Source organism: Pipistrellus hanaki, assembly GCF_964339955.1.
Source record: "Pipistrellus hanaki genome assembly, chromosome: 6".
NCBI lineage: Eukaryota > Metazoa > Chordata > Mammalia > Chiroptera > Vespertilionidae > Pipistrellus > Pipistrellus hanaki.
The window spans coordinates 80,245,450-80,264,980 of NC_140508.1; the positions used below are offsets into that span (position 1 = coordinate 80,245,450).

The 19,531-nt window shown below is 53.7% G+C and overlaps 1 protein-coding gene across 50 annotated transcripts in view; it reads left to right on the forward strand.

Annotated features, from left to right (window-relative positions):
- CELF4 (CUGBP Elav-like family member 4) overlaps positions 1-19,531 on the forward strand; it is a 264,622-nt gene that overhangs the window by 75,813 nt on the left and 169,278 nt on the right. The window lies entirely within an intron of this gene.

Consider the following 19,531-nt stretch of genomic DNA (forward strand, 5'->3'; position numbering starts at 1 on the left):
CTCCCCCCAGCCCGGAGTAGCCTCCAGCCCGTCCCTCGGGGTGAAGGTGCAGCCGGAGCACCAGCCCATCTACGTCGGATGCTGCGGGCTGTGCCCAGGGTGGGGTTCGGGGCGAGAGGGAAGGAGGCGCCCCCCCATCCAGGCTTGGCGCCGCCGGAGTGAGATCACTGTGTTTACTGAAGGAGCCAGCCCTGGTCTTTGATAAACTATCGCGCCTCAGCCCTGGTTTATTCCTCCTGTGCAGGGTGTGGGTGTGTGTGTGTGTGTGGGGGGGGGTAGGGGGGGATTATTTATGTCCCCCGTAACTGGGTGTGATATCAGCCGTGGCTGTTACCGAGGCCAGTTCATCACCATAAAATAAGCGTCTCTCAGGCCAGGGGTCTGCATGGTGTCTCCTGTGGGTTCAGAGAGATGCGGGGGAGGGGATCCGGGAGCTGAGACATACAGCTCACACGGAGTATGCAAAGATACATGGAAAGACGCGAGTGTTTGTGGGCATCGTCTGAGGAATTTATAAATGTACCGGGGGTTCACGCTGTATTATGCAATGGGCACTGCGGGGAAGCACGTGTGTTCTATACGTGTGCTCACCAATGTTTACATATGCATGTTGACAGTCTTACCCAGCCAGTAGTAGGTAAACACACGTTTCCATGCCTGCCCCGCAGCAGGAAAGGTTAGCCAGGGAGACGGAGAGAAAAGCAACCCCCGGTGGGGGCAGCCTTTCCTTTGTATCAGCTCCTGCTTCACCCGGTTAGGGGATGGGGAGGGCCTGCCTTCCATTAAGACAGCCTCTGGATTGTATTTTTGTACTTGTGATTGCAAAGCGCAGGGCTGAATCATCTTAATAACATACCCCCGGATGCAAATGTATGGAAATCGTGCGCCACACGGGTTTTTATGTGGAGCCCAGCTCGGGCACGGTGGCCGGTCCCCAGTTGGTTCTTAGTGGCGCGGCTACAGGCACATATATTATAGTAATTACTTTCTGGGTGCCCTCTGTAAGATGGCAGAAATAAGCGCCACGTCGCCCCGTGTTATGTGTGAGTCACAAAGCCACCGCGTCAGATAACCAAAGGCTTCTGAGAAAGGTCTGTGCTGATTCATAAACTGTGTATGGTACTTTGTTTGGGGGGGGGGGAGATGGTGATAGATATTTTAGAGTCGCCCGAATGGAATAGAAAATACCACATTGTTTGGGAGGCCCTTCATCGGCTTGAGAGAGATTGCTGGGGAGTTTCGTGATGGCTAAAAGCCTGGTAGATGGGGGAAACAGAAAGAGAAAGTGGGAAGGGGGAGGTTTAGGATTTTTGAAGAGGGAGAGAGGCCCAGGACTGGGGGAATTTCAGTAGCAAATGTGGACTGTGCTGGATCTAGCATTAACTTGTAGTTGTTTATTTTACATATAAGAGAATAGCTAAATGATGGAGTGTATTAGTTCTTTAATAATTTATAGAAATACTTTGATGTTGCAGTAATTACATTAAAGGTCACATATCAAAGGTAATTTGGTTGAGCAGCTGTGATGGTTTCTCAGAAGCAATCAATACCACTGTCCGTGGTGCTGATTTCACTAAGGGGCCTGCCAGATTAAAGAAGGCTTATTACCAGGCAGAAAGGCCCAGGGGAAATCAGGAGCACATTGGAGCGACGCGCCGGCCCCCCTTCCACCGATAATTAACACTGTTCCCCATAATCTGTGCTAATCCTTCATACTGGGAGATCCAGTGGCATTTTTCTGAAATCACAAAGACGGGTTGGGCAAGTTTTGAGGAAAGGACAGAAGGAAATGTGAATGCAGTTGGGGAGGTGGGAGAGCTGAGGACAGAGTCCAACCGCAGAGCTAACACAGAGCCTAGAGTCCCCCTGAGGTGCCTGGAATGCTGTCCTTTCTTCAAAGGCCTCACAGGGAGACTCTCGGCATAAAAAACCTCGTCACAATTCTCAGGGCTGGCACAGCCCACAGGGGGAGCGGCGGGAGGAAAGACAGGATTGCAGCTAGAACTTCCCAGGGCACAGAGCCCCTGTACAAACTTACACGGAGGCAAATGAAAATAAAACGATCCAAAAAAATTATGCCTTAAGGTGGAGCCATTTGGATTCCAGAAAGCAGAGCTGGTGTTATTCTTGTTGGTTGGTTCTCTCCTCTGAGATCAGAGGATGCAGGGACAGGACCAAGCAAAATACCCTCCCCCAAAGAAATAATGGGTGCTCCTGTCAGCTGGGGCTGGGAAGAAAGAGACCTCTTCTGGTCTGGGGTGACCGCAGTCGGTGCCTGAGTGAGCTCACTCTGTGTCTGACTGAAGAGAAAGAAATGGGAAGAAAAAAAAGAACCTGGAAAACTGGTAACCTCAGCAATGTAGGCACTTTTCCAGATTTCAAAATCCATTAAAGTCAATCCATTAAAACCAGCCCTCCACTTTCTCCCTGAGAAGACAAGAAGGGAGAAGATAGTGCAGGCAGCCCATTCTGTTTCTTTCCCAGCACGTAACAGAGCTAGCATCCTGCTGGCAGCAGGGAAAACAGCCCCATTGTTGTCGGGGACAGACACACAACCACAACCAGAACAATAACAAGACAGAACTAGAGGCACCCCTCACACGTGTTCTTATTTGGGGACGGAGAGGAGCTGACATTTCTCTTGGGATAAGTGGGAGCTCAGATGCCAGACCACAGTGTCTGCTCTTACAATTCAGAGATTGGTGTACCTGATGTCATTATTCAGAACCAGCCTAACCAAAGGGTGGCTGATGGAGCCATCCCTGGATGAGTGTCACAAATGGATCCTCACTCTTTGAGTTGCCCTGACTTCAAGAGAATGAAATTACTGAACCACAGACCCTCATCAGGCTCCCTTTGCTCAGTGTTTTCTGTCAGCATCTAGGCTGATTCCACTCTCCGTCTTTCTTTCTCTTTCACACTCTCAATCTCACTTTCCTGGCCCCCTGTCTCTCTCCAGCCCACCCTCTTCTGTTCCCAATGTTTGTTCCACTATTTGTGGGGCACAGTCAACGTGGGGCAGTTTCTCAATCCATCAAGTATTTTCTCAGTGTGTGCTTAGAGACCTGGCAGACACAGAGGTTAGAAAAATGTATCCCCACCCCTCTTAGAAATATCCAAGTTGCAGACAGAAGCCACACACATATGTGCACATGCACGTGTGCACACACGCACACAAAGAGAGAGAGAGAGAGAGAGAGAGAGAGAAAGAAATGTCATCAGTGATACCAGGTAGCACATTACTATAATATAGGTAGTGTGGACAATTGTTCAATAATAATAATAATATATATTTATTAAGCACTTACTATATGACAGGCATGATGCAAGCATGTTATCTCCATTATCTCATTTTATCATTATTATCCCCCATACACGAGGATGCCCAGGTTTAGAGATGTTCAAAAATATGCCCAAGGTCACACAATTAATAGGTTGCTAAGCCAGACCCAATCCTAGATCCACTATGAAAGCACAGGATAGCCATTCTCTTTCCTAGGGCCACAGTTACTTTAGAGAGGACACAGATGACTATCAAGTGTAGGAGTTCCCCAAAGGTTTTGTTCCGGATGTTGGCAAGGTAGACATAGAGAGTTGGGAGATTGGTATGTCAGGGGGGAGCACTGTTCTGAGAACCAGCCTAGACACAAGGCACACATGACAGGTCAGAAGCTATGAGCTGGGCAGATGTCCGTTGAGAGCTCCCTGGGGCTGAGCATGCACAGGAAGCCTTTTGGAAGAATTCTGTTCCTTAAAATAGGTCCCTGCTGCTTAGTCCCAACTCCCCCAGCCTCTGGGACTTTGCAGGGAATTTCTTCCAGGAAGAGCTCATCTGTTTCCAAAGTTAGGAATGTAGGGCCTCACGGGAAAAACTCTGATGAGAGAAAAGCAAGGGGACGTGGCCAGCCGTGGCCGGCACTCTGCTCCTCTGGCAGCAAAGGGCTCCTCACCAGGACTGCTGGGGGAGGAGCTGGGTCCAGTTAGCAGGAGGCCTGGACACAGAGCCAAGAGGGAGCTGGCAGAGGAGAAGGGAGGAGAGGGAGTTGGCAGTGGGAGGGGGTGCGGAGAGTGGGAGTTGGATCTGCTTGGTAAACATTAAAGTTCCAATTCACTAGCTAAAGATTGGCTTCTGTGCCCTCCCTTTGGCAACGTGAGAATACAAAGCAAACCTGCACGCTCCTCTGGGCCATCTCCCACCCCCACCCCTGGCTCAGCCCAGCAGACATACAGCATCGCTGCCATCACACCTCCTGACTCATGTCGCTCCAACTCAGGGCAGGTCATTTCCATGGAAATTCAATGTGACCTTCTTCGGGTTTACCAGGAAAGATGTTAAAATGGAAAAATAGATATATATTTTTAAAGTTCAGTTGAATTTCTGGCATCATTGTGTCAGGATAGTCTCCTGCCTTTCTCCCTTTTCCTCTCACTTTCATTTTCCTGAGTCCCATTTTGTCTTCCTTTCTTCATCTCTTTTTCTTTTTTTTTTTCTTCATGCTTCTTTTTCCTCCCTTCTCGTCATTCTTTCTTCTGCTTTTCCCCTTTCCTTTTTTTACCTTTTCTTCTTTCCTCCTTTTCATTTGCCTTTCCTGTCTCCTCTCTTCCTCCTTCCCTCCTACCCTCCCTCTCTCTTCTGCCCACTCCACCTCTAATTGGGACCCCACAGGGACTCTAGGGGGACCCCCACCAGCTATCCCGGGGCTTCCCTGATGAAGCCCATCTCCTCCCTGACAGCCCTGCCATGGAAGGATCCATCTAATTTTATGTACAACTTGTAAAGATGAATGATAAGTAGAAAGGATGCAGGCAAGAACAAGATGAATAAATTATAAAGGGCAAATGATGACAAGACAGGGGCCCCCAGAGACAGTGATATGATAACAGAAACTAAAGACGAATTTATGATGGATGTAGTTAGCATGTACGGAAGCCGTTAATTCTTCGGGATAGTTTTACAACTTCTAGTGATTGGCACAATCAAAGTGTTTTATTTGAGGGATGTGATGTATTTCCACTCATCTGTCCTGTAGGCACAGAGTTAGCTTTTGATTCTGTGTGGTTGAGTCTGGGCCCCTTCAGCTCCTGCATCTTGTCTCCCAGCTCCTGCCACCTACTGGGTTTCTGCGTCAGAAGGTGGAGCCATGCAAACCAGCTTCACCTCCAGCCACCTGGCCCTGCTGCTTTTCCTCTCGCTGGGTGTATTAGTCTGGGCGCTGCTGTAACCAAGTATCACCAACCAGGTGGGGGTGGGGGGGGGCGCTTATATAACAAGAATGTATTTTCTCACAGCTCTCAGGTTAAAAGTCCAAGATCAAGGTGTTGGAAAGGTTGGTTCCTCCTGAGGGCTGTGACGGAGAATCTGACTCATGCTTCTCTTCGTATCTGTTAGTCTCAGGGGTTTCTTGGCTCAGAAGTGGTGTTTTTATGTCTTCACATCATCTTCCCTGCGTGCATGTCTGTCTCTGTGTACAAATTTCCCATTTTTGATAAATCGTTTGGGACTAGGGCCCGCTCTAATTGCCTCATCTTAATTTGATCATCTGCAAAGACCCTACACCAGGGGTTAGGGCTTTGACATGTTTTGGAATGAAACACAATTGGACTGTGACACTGAGAAATGGGCAGCCCTATAGCTCTTCCATGATGGGAAGTAAACCAGTTTTCAATGATGTTTGAGTCCCAGGGTTAGGGTGATGGGTAAGAGAAAGAGGTCCCACCAGCCCTTCCTCCACTATCTCTCCCCTGGGGAAATGCTTCTGTTTTCTTCTCTTGGGGAAATAATTGACATAATCTTTCTTATTCCTCCATATCCAAAATAATAAAATTTTCTAACCTAATAATAAGAAAAATATTCAACTGTCTTTTGAGGCCAGTGGTACTCAACAAAGAATAATTTTGCCTTCCAGTGGACATATGACATTGTCTGAAGACACTACTGGCATCTGGTAGGTAGAGATCAGGATGCCACTAAACATCCTACTATGCACAGGAGAGCCTCCACAACAAAGGATTACCTGGCCCAAAATGTCAGGAGCATGGGGGTGAAGAAGCCCTGCACTAAGGCCAAGGGTAGTTGGAAAAGATTCCATGAGACCCTGGAACTGAGCTTTCCTCTCTTTCATTTACTGGTTTTCAGTCAAGTGGTGGACAAGCCCAAGAGTCCTTAGAGGGTTAGAGGTGGGGGCTCATAGGGACCTGTGCTCAGAGGGCATCAGCACAGAGGGAGTAATGGGCAGTAGAGGAGGACAAAGCTCACGTCCAGGCACTAGAAGGCATTCTTAGTTGGCAGGTCACTCACACTCATATCTGTGACCAGATTTGGACCCAGGGCTGCCATCTCAGCACTGAGTCCAGTTCAGTTCTCTCATGTTACCCACATGGCATCTGTAGTTTTAGTAAAATGCGTTGAGAATTTGCTTGTGACAGAGATGGGATCAGAACCTAGGCCTCCACCACCGACCCACCTGTGGGGTTCCTTTAGTTCCTCCCTTCAGAAGCGTCCCCACTCTGACAGGAAACAGATCGGGCAGGCACGGGTCCATCCTGCAGCCCATCTACAAGTGGCTTAGACCATGTCATGGGTCGAGGGCTCAGGCTGAGAGCACAGGGACCCCTGATGCGCCCATTATGCAGAATGGAACACCAATGTCCCAAGAAGGAAATTAGAAATGCTTTTTAGTCAGAGACTGAGGTCCATCTGGGCACAAAGGCTACATTTAGGGCATCCTCAGATCTTGCCTCTCCTCTTCCCTCCCCTGCCCACACTGGCCTGGGTGGGAAGGTGTCCTTATTTTTCAGGCAAGTGTCTCTCAACTCCCACAGGGGCCCTGTGGAAGTCTTCTTTGTGGCCCTCCTGGCAGACCCCAGGCCTGGCCATGGCCTGTACTCGCTAAGACCCCCTAACGGTTTATCTGGAAGAACCAGAGAGCCTGTGTCCACAGCCATCCTATCTAGCTTGAAGGAGATGAGAGGCCCTGTAAGATCGTGGACAGAACTTGCCCAGGGGAGGTCAGGGAACCTGATCGTGCCAGGTTCAGCTTGCCCCCAACAAGACAGGTGTCCTGGGCAAAACCCTCAGCTTGGAACCTCTCTGGGCCTTCATCTCCTAGACTGTGAAAGGAGGCGGTGGCACAGATTGCCCCGGAGTCCCTTCGAGCTCTGACGTTCTTGAAAATTCTAAGAATAATAGACTTGGCATTACTCACATCCCTGAAGATGACAGAGAGATGAGGGGAGAGTGGGAGGGTGACGAAGAGTGTTGCCCGCCCCCGCTCTCCACTTCCTGGCTCCATCTGTAGCAAGCGCCCTAGAGCACAGGCCACATGCGTCTCTCCCCAACTCAGACCAGCCAGACTGCCCGCCCCGGCGGACCTGCTCCGGGGCAGCGCTGCAGTGGAGGGCTGGACCCCGTGGCACAGCTGCCCCTGCTCCTCAGCCAGAGCCTTTTCCCACCCTCTGCTCAAGCCTCTTTCCGAGGGAAGCAGGCAGGCATTTCACGGCAGTCTTCAGCCTTTGCCCTGGTGTGGTTTGGAACACCGTTGCCATCACCCAGATCAGCAGCAGCCATGTTTATGGATCCCCTGCCCCAGGTAGAGTTCTTTCATGGGAGGCCGGGTGTCTGCCGTCAGACAAAGATGGGAAAGACAGCCAGCCCTTTGCCGGAGGAGCGTACAACCAGGTTTGGGAGGCGAGTGTGAAGATAGCTACGATCCAGAAATAGCTTTATGTTCTGCAAAATGGTAGTGATGGGAGTTCCCAGGAGTTTGGATGAGAGAGACTATGACAAATTCAAGTGTCCTAGAGGAGCCCACAGCACCACAGTGGCCTCCTGCCCCCAGACTCCCACCCCTCCAGTGCGTTCTTCATAGGGTGGCCCAGATTTCATAAAGCTCTGACCACTGGCCCCCCAGACCCACAGAGCCAGCACCTCACCTTCCCTTAGGCCTGTCTATTTCACGCCATTCCCTCTGCCTGGTGTTTGGAGTCACCCTTGGAGGCCCAAATCCAACATGACTTCCTTTTAAATACACTCTGGCCCCCCTCTGAAAGCTTCCCCATCTCCTGGGGCCGCAGACCCTTGGTCCCATGCTGCCAGGTTAACTCCATGTTTCACCTTTCAGTGTCCCTGAACTTGGTGCTTCCCTAAGCCTGCACCTGTACCTGGAGCTGGTCAGAGCTAGTGGGCAGCAGGGGCATGGCTTCTCTTTCTGCTCATCGACCTCACTGGCCTTGCCACCTCCCAGTTCTCACGGCTCCTGTCCCATCCACATTCCCTCCAAGCCCCTCTGGAAAGTCGCCAGCTTAGTTCAGGCTGCAGGGTTATGCTTGGAAAGGCGAGGTCTCACTCTGCGGTCCATCTTGCTTGTGGGAAGGAAATGCTGGGTGGAAGGTGCTCGGGCAGTCGCCGCTGGCACAGGTGTGTGTCTGGGTGGTGGGTGGTCAGAAGTGAGGGGATCCTTCCTGCATGTGCGATCAGCCAGAGGGGTGGACGTGGCCCTGTGAGTCCAGGGGAGGCTCCTAAGGGGCCTGCTGACCTTTCGCCAGAACAGGAGGCTTGGAGGTGGACTGTGTGTGTGAGCTCCTGGTGCCAGACGGATGTGGGCTAGGACTGGAAGAGTTTCTTCTAGAGAGTGTGTGCAGGGTAAGCAGAGAGCCTGGGGTCTGTGTTGTTGGCCTGCATCGTTCCTGAATGGGGAGCTGCCATGTCCCATCAAAGATCGGCAACCCGGGGTGAAGATGGCAGAAAGTGGTATGGTTCTTTGTTTTTCTGTTCTTGATGAAAACCGTTGCTGTAAAGAGAAAAGGGCTGGAGTCCGGGAGGATGCGGTGTCTTTGGTCCCAGCTCGCTGTGGCTCCCGTGTGTGCTTTGATCAAAGGCCTTTGTTGGCATTCTAGATGAGAGCAGCATGGGATGCCAGGCATGAGGCTCCATCTCCTGGTGGCAAGCGAGCCTGGTGTGCCCAACTCTGTGCCCAGCAGAGAAGAGGTAAAATGATACCACCAAGCTGGATGATTTGTCCATGGAGGACACCAACCAGCTATGTGACTTGGGACAAGCCACCTGACCTTTCTGGGCCTATTTCTGAACTCTGTGATGAAAATCTGACCAGTAAAACCCACATGTGCTGTGGATTGCTATAAATAATCCAGGCATTATTGTGAGTGACCAAACAATGATGTGAGTGTGGATGGCCTCCGGGACCTTGGCCACAGTAAAATCTGGTGACTCCTAATTCATGCATGAAGTAATCACAGCACAACAGAAATACAAAATGATCAAGCCTGCAGTTTGAACTATATGTCCCATTACATTTCAGAAGAGGGAGATGACTGTGAGTGAGAATGACTCCGTAGAGGGGAAACAGAGTCCCGAAGTGTGTAAAGGAGAGGAAATTGGAAAGGTCTTAAGTCTGAATGTTCCTCCTGGTGCTGGGGATGAGAACAGGGAGGATGCAGCTAGAGGATGAAGCTGCTGTCCTGCAGAGCCTCCCGCCCCGCCCCGGGCAGCCAGCCTGCAGGCCTTAATCACCTCCTGGTAGATGAGTCACTGGCCTCCTGCTCACTCTGGGTGTGGCTTCAGATCCGCAGCAATCCCCAGTTTTCCTCCTGCCTGGAAAGGCCTGCCTCCCACTGCCCACACACCACTGTCCTCTCAGGGTTTCAGGGATTAGCTCCAAGCCTGCATGCCTTCTTCCAGGAAGCTCTCCCAGACTGCTCTAACCCACATCAGCGGCATCAGGTCTGCTCTGGCTCCTGACCCCAGACTCCCGAGTGGGAGGGCAGTTAGCAGAAGCCCATCTCTCTGGCCACACGACAACTGCTATTCACGGAGTGTCCCTGTGGGCCAGACCCATCACAGCTATTATCTCACCTGCCGGTCAAGGCAGCAGTGCACTTGCTCTCGGGACTGCCAGTGCTGTCCTGCGGAAGGGGACATGGGGTGAAGGGGGTTGCTCAAAGCCACGTGGCCAAGGAGAAGTCTGGCTCCAGGGCTTGCGCTCCTTCCACCGCATCCTGTAGCACCCACTCTGGGAACACCTGAGCTTCACAAGGTCAGGAATGACATCCCTTCCTTGGTGCCTGTCACCCCAAGGCCAAGACCAGGCTACCCCATGGGAGACGCTGGCACAATTGCCAGGGCCATGTGAGGCAGGGCAGGGGCCCAGCAGGTGTTCTGCATCAAAAGCAGAGTCCCATTCCAGCCCCAGCTCTGCCTGGGGCCTTACCGTGTGCCCTTGGGAGGCCACGTCACCTCTCTGAATCCCATTTTCAGTAACTACCCTGTTAGTTAGAAATGCATTTGGCTGCAGTGGCTTCCACAAATAGAGCTTTGCTTTTCTGCATATCACAGAGTCTGGGGTCTGGGGTTGGTTGGACAGCATGACCGTGTCAGCCTCAGAGTCTCTGTCCTCATGGATATAAAACGGCTGCCCCAGCTCCACGCATTACATCCACAATCAAGCAGAATAAGTCCAGCTTTTTATCAGGAATACAAACATTTTCCCACAGGCTCCTCCCCAGAAGACTTCTGTGTGTGTCTCATTGGCCAGAGATGTGTCACATGGCTACTGTAGCTGCAAAGGAGGCTGGAAAAGGAGCTATGTTGCCAAAGACAAGACATATCTGCCACGATCAAAACTGTACTCTGGTTAGTGAAGGAGAAGAGGGGATAGATAATGGGTAGGAGCCAGTAGATGGTGCCCCACCAGCCTCCTGGAGAAAGGCAGAGGTCATAGAAGAGCAAGCTGGGCAGAGCAACAAACGCCCCCACACCCTCCTCACTCCCCCCCCCCGCCCCCCCCCCCCCCCCACACACACACATAGTGTTTGCCTTCAGCTCAGATCGTGACCGGAAGCTGATATGGAGGAGGCTGAGTCAGAAGGAGTAGTTTCACAAGGTGTTTCTTCAACTGCTCACTCAGCACATTTGTTCAGCCACTGGCTTCTCCCTCCGTGGGATTCATAGCAGGGGAGGAAGGGTTCAGCCCCTGGGTACCATATGTTTATCATCTGTATCTTGGCTTCTGTCCGTCTGTACCTCTGCATGTGGCTTACATTTTAAAGAATCGAAGGCATCCCATGGTCCTCTCCCTGCTCACATTCCTAAGACCACTGCAGTGGTGGGTGCACACTTTCTGAGACCGGGCCCAGCCAGTTTCCAGGGCCAGCAACCTTTATCTCAGGCTGAAGCAAGACACTGCTGGCCTGGGGTACGGGTGTGAAGTGAGGTGGGTGTGCTCTGTGTCAAGCCCATCTGAGAAATGAGAATTGGCCCTTGTAATAAGCTGCAGCTGGGCTGGCCTGAGGGTGGGAAGGAAGAAGTCTGCTTCCCAGGCCACCCTCACCCCCTCGTGTCATGGGCTGTCCCCAGAGGTGCTGAGCGAAGTGTCCAAGCAGAGTCTCAGTCACTTGGGTGGAGGGGCAGGGCCATGCAGCTAATTCCTCTCGTGGACCCAGCCACTTCCAGGAGATGAGCCAAGATCCATGATTTGATCTGTGTGTCACCAGTTTCTTCCAATGAAAGGCCTACCGCACCCATCCCAGCACTCAGCGCCTTCGCCAAACCCAGTTGTCCTGCATTCCCAGCCTGACCCAGGAGGAGGTGCTCATGACCACCCCCAACCTCTCCCTTCCCTAAAGACCCCCAGGACCCTGAGATCAAACCTGCCACACTACCGGGCAGGTTCCGGCCCCGATTTCAGCCAACCCAGCTCCACCCCTCTGAGCTGCGTGGTCTTGGGCAAATCACTCCTCTGTGCCTCGGTTTCCTCATCTTGGCCCTGGGACACCAATAGTGCCTGTACCCAGGGCTGTTTGCCACAGTATGAGGTGATGCACCCATGGCACAGAGCACCCCGTGTCCACGTGGGGGAAATGGATGACATCTCTCCCTGCCACTGCTGTCGCTTCAGCCATTCCGTCTCTCCTCAGAGGAGCGGCTTCAGGCCCCTCTGATCTGCCCCGGGCCTGCCTGCCCTGGTCTGCAAGATAACGGACCTCAGGAGGCACAGCACCAAGCCCCCCAGCTGCATGGCCAAGCCCGGGGGCTGGCCACATGGGGAGATCAACAAATCTGCTGAATGGAAGCCAAGCATTGGCTTGGCAAGAAATCCCAGAGGCTGCTGGCCCTCTCCCTGCCAAGGCCTGGTGGTGCTGAGAGAGGGTGGTTTGAGATGGCCACGTCATACCCCCAGGAGAGGGGGTAGCTAAGTGGGTCCTAATGGTTTGCACATTCCCCACATGAGGCTCAACTATCTCCCTCTCCACTTCATGTTCACCAACCCCACTCCTGGCAGCGGGCGGAGGGGAGTCAGGACATCTAAAACCCTAACCCCTGCGAGCAGGTTAAGCCAAGTCCCACACAGCTGAAGGCAGCCCAGGGGCCCTCCGTGGCAGGACGGCCCAGGGATCTGAAATGAATATGCAATCGGCCTCTCCCTGCAGCCCCGACAGCTGGCAGCCAACAGTTGGGCCCGCTCGGAGCCTGAGAGGTGGTTTTTAATTCAATTCATAAGTGTTTCCTGAGCCCCCACCAGGATCACGACCCGTGCGAGGTGCTGGCTGGCAGGTGGAAGCCAGGAGAGGCCAAGACCCTGCCGCCCTCGGGGCTTTCCCTCCCTCCGAGGAGAAAAGATGTACATGCCAAGCAATTAGAGGACAATGGATTGAGACTTTGGACTAAAATCTAGAGGCCGGAGTGGTCTGGGAGCACAGGCAGCCCGGCGGTGTTTACAGCGTCCCTTCCATGAGTGCTCCATGCTGGGAGCTGGGAGCACTGCCCTCAGAAGGACAGGCAGGGTGTGTAGAAAGGGGCTGGAGGCAGCATCTCAGTGAGATGACACCATTCGAAAAGGAGGGGACAGAGAAGGTGCTAAGGGAGAAAACCAAATCCTGCAGAGGTTGTTAGAGGAGATTTCTGACTCCAATGGGAAGAGCTTGAACATCCCACTGAGCTATTTGGCCTCTTTGCTTTGGGTACTTGGGAGCCATGGAAGCTTCCCGAGTCAGAGAGTGACAGCCTGCAGTTGTAAGCAGCGTGGTCTAGACAGGGAAGGCCTGTGTGGTCCCAGTGAAAAGCTGGTGTGGCCTTGGGAGTGGGATGTGGGGAGCGTGGAGAGCCTCCCAGAGTCTCCTCTCACGGGGCAGCCTCAGTGGGCAGAGCTGGCACACCTGGGGCACCGGCTGGCCGAGGCTACACACTGTTGGAAGGCCTGCCGGAGGAGGGCTCAGGGGGGAATTGGCTGCCTCTGGGACCTGCAGCTGGCGAGGGGAACTTGGCATCCCCTCCCCCAACTGCTTGGAGGACTAGGCCCACCCAGAGGAGCATGCAGGCAGGTTCCTAAACCACCTGACTGCGCCTCGGAGACATTCCAAGGCATTCAGGTTTGTAACCCATGCAAAGGAAGATAGAGGATCTCTCTCTCTCTCTCTCTCTCTCTCTCTCTCTCTCTCTCTCTCTTTCTCTGTCCACTCCCCTCCAAGACAGGGTGTGGCCTGGGAACCTCCTGGGTGATTTCAGTGCTCCTCCCCCTCTGGGACCCGGGACACTCCCACTCTGTCCAGTGATGTCAGGAAACCCTAATTCCTTCTCTTTGGCCAGAAGAGTTTGATCCACAAATGAGACTTCCCTCTGCCATCGTGTCTCCCTCCTGAGGGCCAGAGAACCTCAGAAATCAGAGTGAGGCGGGACCCCCGCCTTCGCATCCCCCGCTCTGCGCCCCCAGTTTTGCAAGGGAGACACAGAAGCCCAAAGCGGGCACAGCCTACAAACGTGGGCAGCCGCTCTGCCAAGATGCCACGTCCCTGTCCTTTCTCATTTGCGACACGGCCTTTATCTGAACGAAGCTCCTTGGCTGAGAAATCTAGTTCGGAGAGCTGGGGAGGGCACCGTTTGCATTAGCATCCATATTATGTACGGGGTGTGCTCAGTGCCGTTTTATTATTTTTGAGTAGACAATTCAACGGCGCTTCCAAGTTAATGTCCTGCCAAGCTGCCTTAATGAGGGGACGCGAGGCACGCGGAGTCAGCACGGTGACGGGGTGGCCACTGTGGCGAGCTGCTCACGAGCGCTGCCTTCTCTTAGGCAGGCAGCGGGTTCCGCAGACGGCAGTTTTGTCCGTGCTGTTTATGTGCTGACCAAGACTGTTTGCGCCGTGGAGTTTGCAAAGCCCCGACGTCTCCTCAAGTCCAAATTACCTTTGCTTCCGACTTGGTGGGTTTGGAATTCACAGAGACTCCCACCAGCTCCCTAAGCCGTGAGCATCTCACAGACGGGAGAGACTTGCGGTTGGTCACGGCCCTTCCAGGAAGCCTCCCTGGATGGAGCGAACCCGGTTCTCTCACCCACCCACAGGGTTTCCCTCGGACACCCCCACTCCTCTCCGACCCCCTGCAGCCTTGCATCGCCTCATGTGCTTCAGCCTGTACCCTCCCCAGAGCACCTAAGACACTCCCAACCTCTGTTAGATTCCGGGCAAGATCCCCTTCCATCATCCATCGGTCCGTGGAGGCAAACCCCCATCGGCTGCTGCGTGAGCCCCCCTCCCTCCCCCACCCCCACCCTGTGCTCCAGGTTCTGGGAAGACAGGGTGTGCCATCTTCCTCAGATCTTATTAAATGGTTTATCTGGGGGAACTTACTATTTTCTTTTAGGATAAACTGAGCTAAGGCAATGTGCTTGTTTTCATTCATGAGGTTAACTGATCTCATTATCCGTGGCGTCCGGTTAAATCCTGGTGCCTGGGCCAGCTGCAGGTGTGGGCCTTGAATCCTACCAACGGGAAATCTCTTACCACGGGCCGATCTAACCAGCAGGTCTGCCGGAAGGGGGGGATTTCCTATAATAATACGTGAATTTATTAATAGCTAAAGATAAATAGAGGAGGTGTTTACATTAAACACATGCACGAGGAACCACGGTTGTCTGCTTCCCCACCTCCCCAGCTCACATCCCAGTCCTTACCACTCAGGTGGAGTCCCAAGCAGCCCCCAGGTGCTCCTGAGACTATACGAGGATCCCCCGCAATCTGATGCTAGGGGGAGCGGGCCTGGCAGGGGAGAAAGACCTGGAGTTGGTGGACTCCTGAGGCAGAAGCCAGGGATGTCGCCAAGGTCCCTAAAGCGGGTGGTGCCTAAGGAAGGAAGGTGATGGGTCCATTGCCCCTAAGCTGGGAATATGGCCCCAAAAACCTGTGTTTGGGGCTGAGAGCTACAGCTCCCAGAGGGAGTGTGTCCAGGGAGGGTGACAAGGGAAGGAGAAGGAGCTAGCGATTGGCTGGCGACATCCAGCAGGAGCAGGACAGCTCCGACAGATGTAGGCTGTGGCCAGGTCAGGGTGGCAGGAGAACCCTAGGGAGAGGGGATGCGAGGGACAGCCCCTCACACACAATGAGGGCCTCTGGCTTCCCTGTCCCCCCCTCTGCCCTGACTGAGGAGGAGCTGTGCCCATCCCGCGCTGAGAGGTGAGGCTCACAAAATCTCTCAGGGGCTGAGCCCAGGATGCGAGCACTGTCCGGGGTGTGTGGAATTCCAACTCCAAAAATTCACGTTGCTCGAAAATCCCACTCGCCTTATTGTTTGGAAACATGGCTTTGGCATCAGGCCAGGCCGGCCGCACTGCATTGGAAATTCATTTCCCATTACCTGCAGCCCATTCGCCCTGACAGCCTGAGTCACTCAGTGCTGACCTGTTTTCAGCCGGCGTCAAGCTTGCCCTCTTCCACATGAGTGATCCTGGATAAAGTCACACTTGCAAAAAGGCACATGTGGACGAGCGCACACATGCAGCATGTACATGTGGACACACAGACGCAGCCGTATGCACATACTTCACATTCAAAGGCACACACGCCAGGGCTCATGGCATATATGTGTGCGCGTGTACACATACACACTGAAATGTGTGCACACATTTGTGCGCCCAGGTACACACATGCACACATGCACACACACTCTTCCTCTGGCTCCTTTAGAATCGAAAGAGAATGTAGCTCTACAGGGACAGCTGAAGATAAACTCTTGATTTCTGATTTCCAAAGCAGTTCGGACAAGGTCCTCTGAAATGCATTAAAATGCTAATCACAGCATCTGTCTGAACCCTGGCAGCTGTGTGACTTAGGGGGAAATCGAAGCAGAATGGATTCAGAAGCCTGGAACTCTTTTCCTCTCCTTGCCTGGCTCTCTCCTTTGTCTCCCGCCCCCCCTCCCCTTGCCTGTCCCCACCCCCACCCCACAGCCTCCACCTCACACCGCCCTCTCTGCACTCTCAGCTCCAGCCCGGGCCACAGTGGCTTTGACTCTGCCAGCCTGGTTCCCCCAGAGCACTGTTGCTCCCAGTGTGGACAAACAGCGCTGTCGCCCTTCTGCCTGTACCCAAAGTTCCCTCCAGGGAGCTACCCCAGCTAGGGCTCGGAAAAATGACCTCCCGCTGCTCCCCAGGGCCCCACGAGGCCTGTAGGCTCCAGACCCCGCCCCACTGGGGAGAGCAGAAAAAGTACCTGCGTGCTCAAGGATGGATGCTGAAACCATGCTCTATTCACCCAAAGAAAGAGCAGAATCCAGGCAAGTCCTGGAGCCATTTTCTGACGTCCTCCATGACACCGTCTGTGGACAAGGGAATGGGGTCGGGGAGAGTCACACACTCACACTCCTGGGGAGCACCCCACACTGATGCTCTACACCTTCAGGTGGCATCCAAGCCTTCCCCTACCTCAGCAAGGCCTCCTTTATTGAGGACTGTTAGACCATCTTCTCTCCACCACTCCCACCTGACACAGGATCCAGGAACATGCCAGTATTCCTGCCCCCCTCTGTGCAGCCTCACACCCCATGCTTTGCTTCATTGCCTGGAATTCTTCTACATCCCAAGCTCTTTGCCAGTCCAGTTCCTGGTCGACATTCCAAACTCAGCCCAGATATCACCTTCTCCGGGGAGCCTTCCTCAGCCTGGCAGTGGATAAGATGCCCCTCCTATATTCCCAGAAATTCCTGTGCCTGCCTCAATTGACAGAGTTTAATGTGACCACTCAGCCGGTCCCTCCTCCTGGACACGCACTCTCAGAGGGCACACCCACCCCTGTGCACCCAGCAAGGTACAAGGGGTGGCTGCTAAGTGTGTGAATGTGTGGGTGTGGGTGTGAGTGTGTGCATCTGAATCCTTGGGCCCAGAGCCACTTTGTGGGGCTCCACAGCGGACATCCTAGAAGTATTTTGCCCTTTCTCCTGGGACCTGAACAGACTCTGGTCAGACCTGTGTGAGTACAGGCCTCACACCAGGCCCCATGTTCCCACCCCCCTCACCCTCCACCCCATGAAGATCAAAGCTCTCAGCATACCACAGTTCCATTTTCCTCTTAAGCATCCGACTGTCATTTCACTAAACACCATCTGGAGACTCCTGGCTTCAGCCCCTCATTTCTCCCAAACTCTTATTAATGTGACGGGTGTTTATTCCTTCTTCCTCCTCTTCCACTTCCTCCAGAACCTCTCAGCTCTGTGGCCTGCAGACATTCATCTTATCTTTGGGGAGCTCAGCTCTGCTGGGAGGGCGGCTGGCTCTGAGCAGCTGACAGTGATAAAGAGCAGACAAAGCCAGAGCGAGTTGTGGCGGGCCCTCCCAGAACCCAGTCCCCACCAGACTGCGAAGGGGGTGGCAGAAGGAGACTTGGGGAAGGAACCTGGTCTGTAGCGGCCTGCAACTCAGCTACACTGACCTTCCCAGACCCTCAGGTCCTCTGGACTCCTTGAGGCTACCAAACAAAGCCCGGATTCCAACCCCAGTCCTTGGTGACCAGGTCTTCCTGCCTTTCCTAGCATCAGCATCCGCCCAGGCCCTGGGTACCACCAATGAGTTCATCCTTGCTTCCACCTCTGTGCCCATGTTGTGACTCTCGTCTGAATGAACCATCTTCTCCCCCCCTCCCCCCCCCCACACACACTTCTTGCTTGTCCTGGAAAATGGAGCTCAGGCCTTGCTCCTCCAGGAAGCTTAAAGCAAAGTGGATCGACAGCAGTGACCCCACTGAGATGAGCCCCGCTCAAGGGTGCCTGCTTGCTGGCATCTGGGTGCTGGCAGGAGGAGCCATCTCCCCGTGCCCACATGGAGCCCCTCCCATTCCGGTCCTCCCCCACCCCCTACTGTGGCCCAGGCTGGCACTCAGAGGCCAGCTCGCTTCCCCTGGTAGAGCATTAAGCTAATGCGTGTTGTGTCTCATTAGTGGCGTTCTGTTTGTGCCAGGGCCAGGCAATTTGATGGGTAGTTGATTGGATATTCTGTTTATTTATGGCAGGAAAAGCATTCTTTATTGAGGACTGGGCAGCACATTTCTGTCCCTATGGCACTAAGATCCTCTGGCAATCATGCAATTATAAATTAAGACTAAATAAATAATATATAATCAGCAATAAGGACTGCATGCCTTCATGTAAAGAGCTCTGTGAGCAGATCCTGGATCTCCTCACAGCTGGGCCTGGAGACCCAGCAGAACCCCAAGCTGAGAGGCACCAGCCACCCCACATTCTCAGCCGGGGTCACTAGCAGGGTGAGCATGGCGTCCATGGGCCTCAGTCCTAACACGTGTGAGTGTCAGCACCCGCAGTGACAGGAAGCATTCAGCTTCTGCTGCATCGATCCTCACAAAACCTCGAGGAAGCGAGGGGCAGGCTTTATTGTGTCCCATTGAGAGGTGAAGAAACGGGGTGAGGCCATGGAGGTTGAGAGACCCTCCCGGGACCACAGGGAGAGGCGGGCTGCCTAGAACCCCATTGTCCTGCCCTGTGGCCTAGACCTTTCAGAGGTCGATCAGGATGGAGGTGATCCTCTTCCAAGGGCCTGAGGTTGGTGTTGCCACCCTTACAAGGGTAAACGCAGATTTGACTCTCACAGGAGGAAGAAAAGTGAACACCCACATTCCACCTCAGAGCTGCCCCTCCACACTCACCATCCATCATGCCGGAGCCCCCAAGCCACCCTTCTACCTCAGGGTACCACTGAGTCCATGGGAGGTTGTCACCGACCACCCACTACTGGCTGTTGGTTGGGCCTGGGGAGGGGTCTGCTTGCATCCTGGAGCCCTTGGGAGGTGCAGGTGGTTCTCTGACAGGGGACTGGGCCAGGGCCCTGCTCTGGGCAGGTGTCCAGTGTGCAGCGGGCTGAATGAGCTGCGTGTTGAAGTCTGAAGATCACACTACAAGCTCTGGCTCACGTTGAGCAGCCAGGGCAAGTAGCAAACAGGGCCTTCCATCCTCCCCATCTGACGGCTACCTCCCCTGTGGGGCCAGGGAGTGTCTGAGCTCTGAAATTCACAGGGGCCTGATTCTCAGCTGGTCCCTCTGCAAAGCTCACCTCCACACCTAGCGTGCTCCAGGCAGGGTCCCGAGTCTTGAGACAGACATGGGCCCAGCACAGTCACATTTTCTCTTAGTGCAGCAGCCCCAGCCAGGGCCCTGGAAAAATCCTTCTGAGGGTGGGGTGAGGGTGGGGGAGCAAGATGGGCATCAGTGGATGGGGTTCTATCCCAGCCAGAGCTGGAG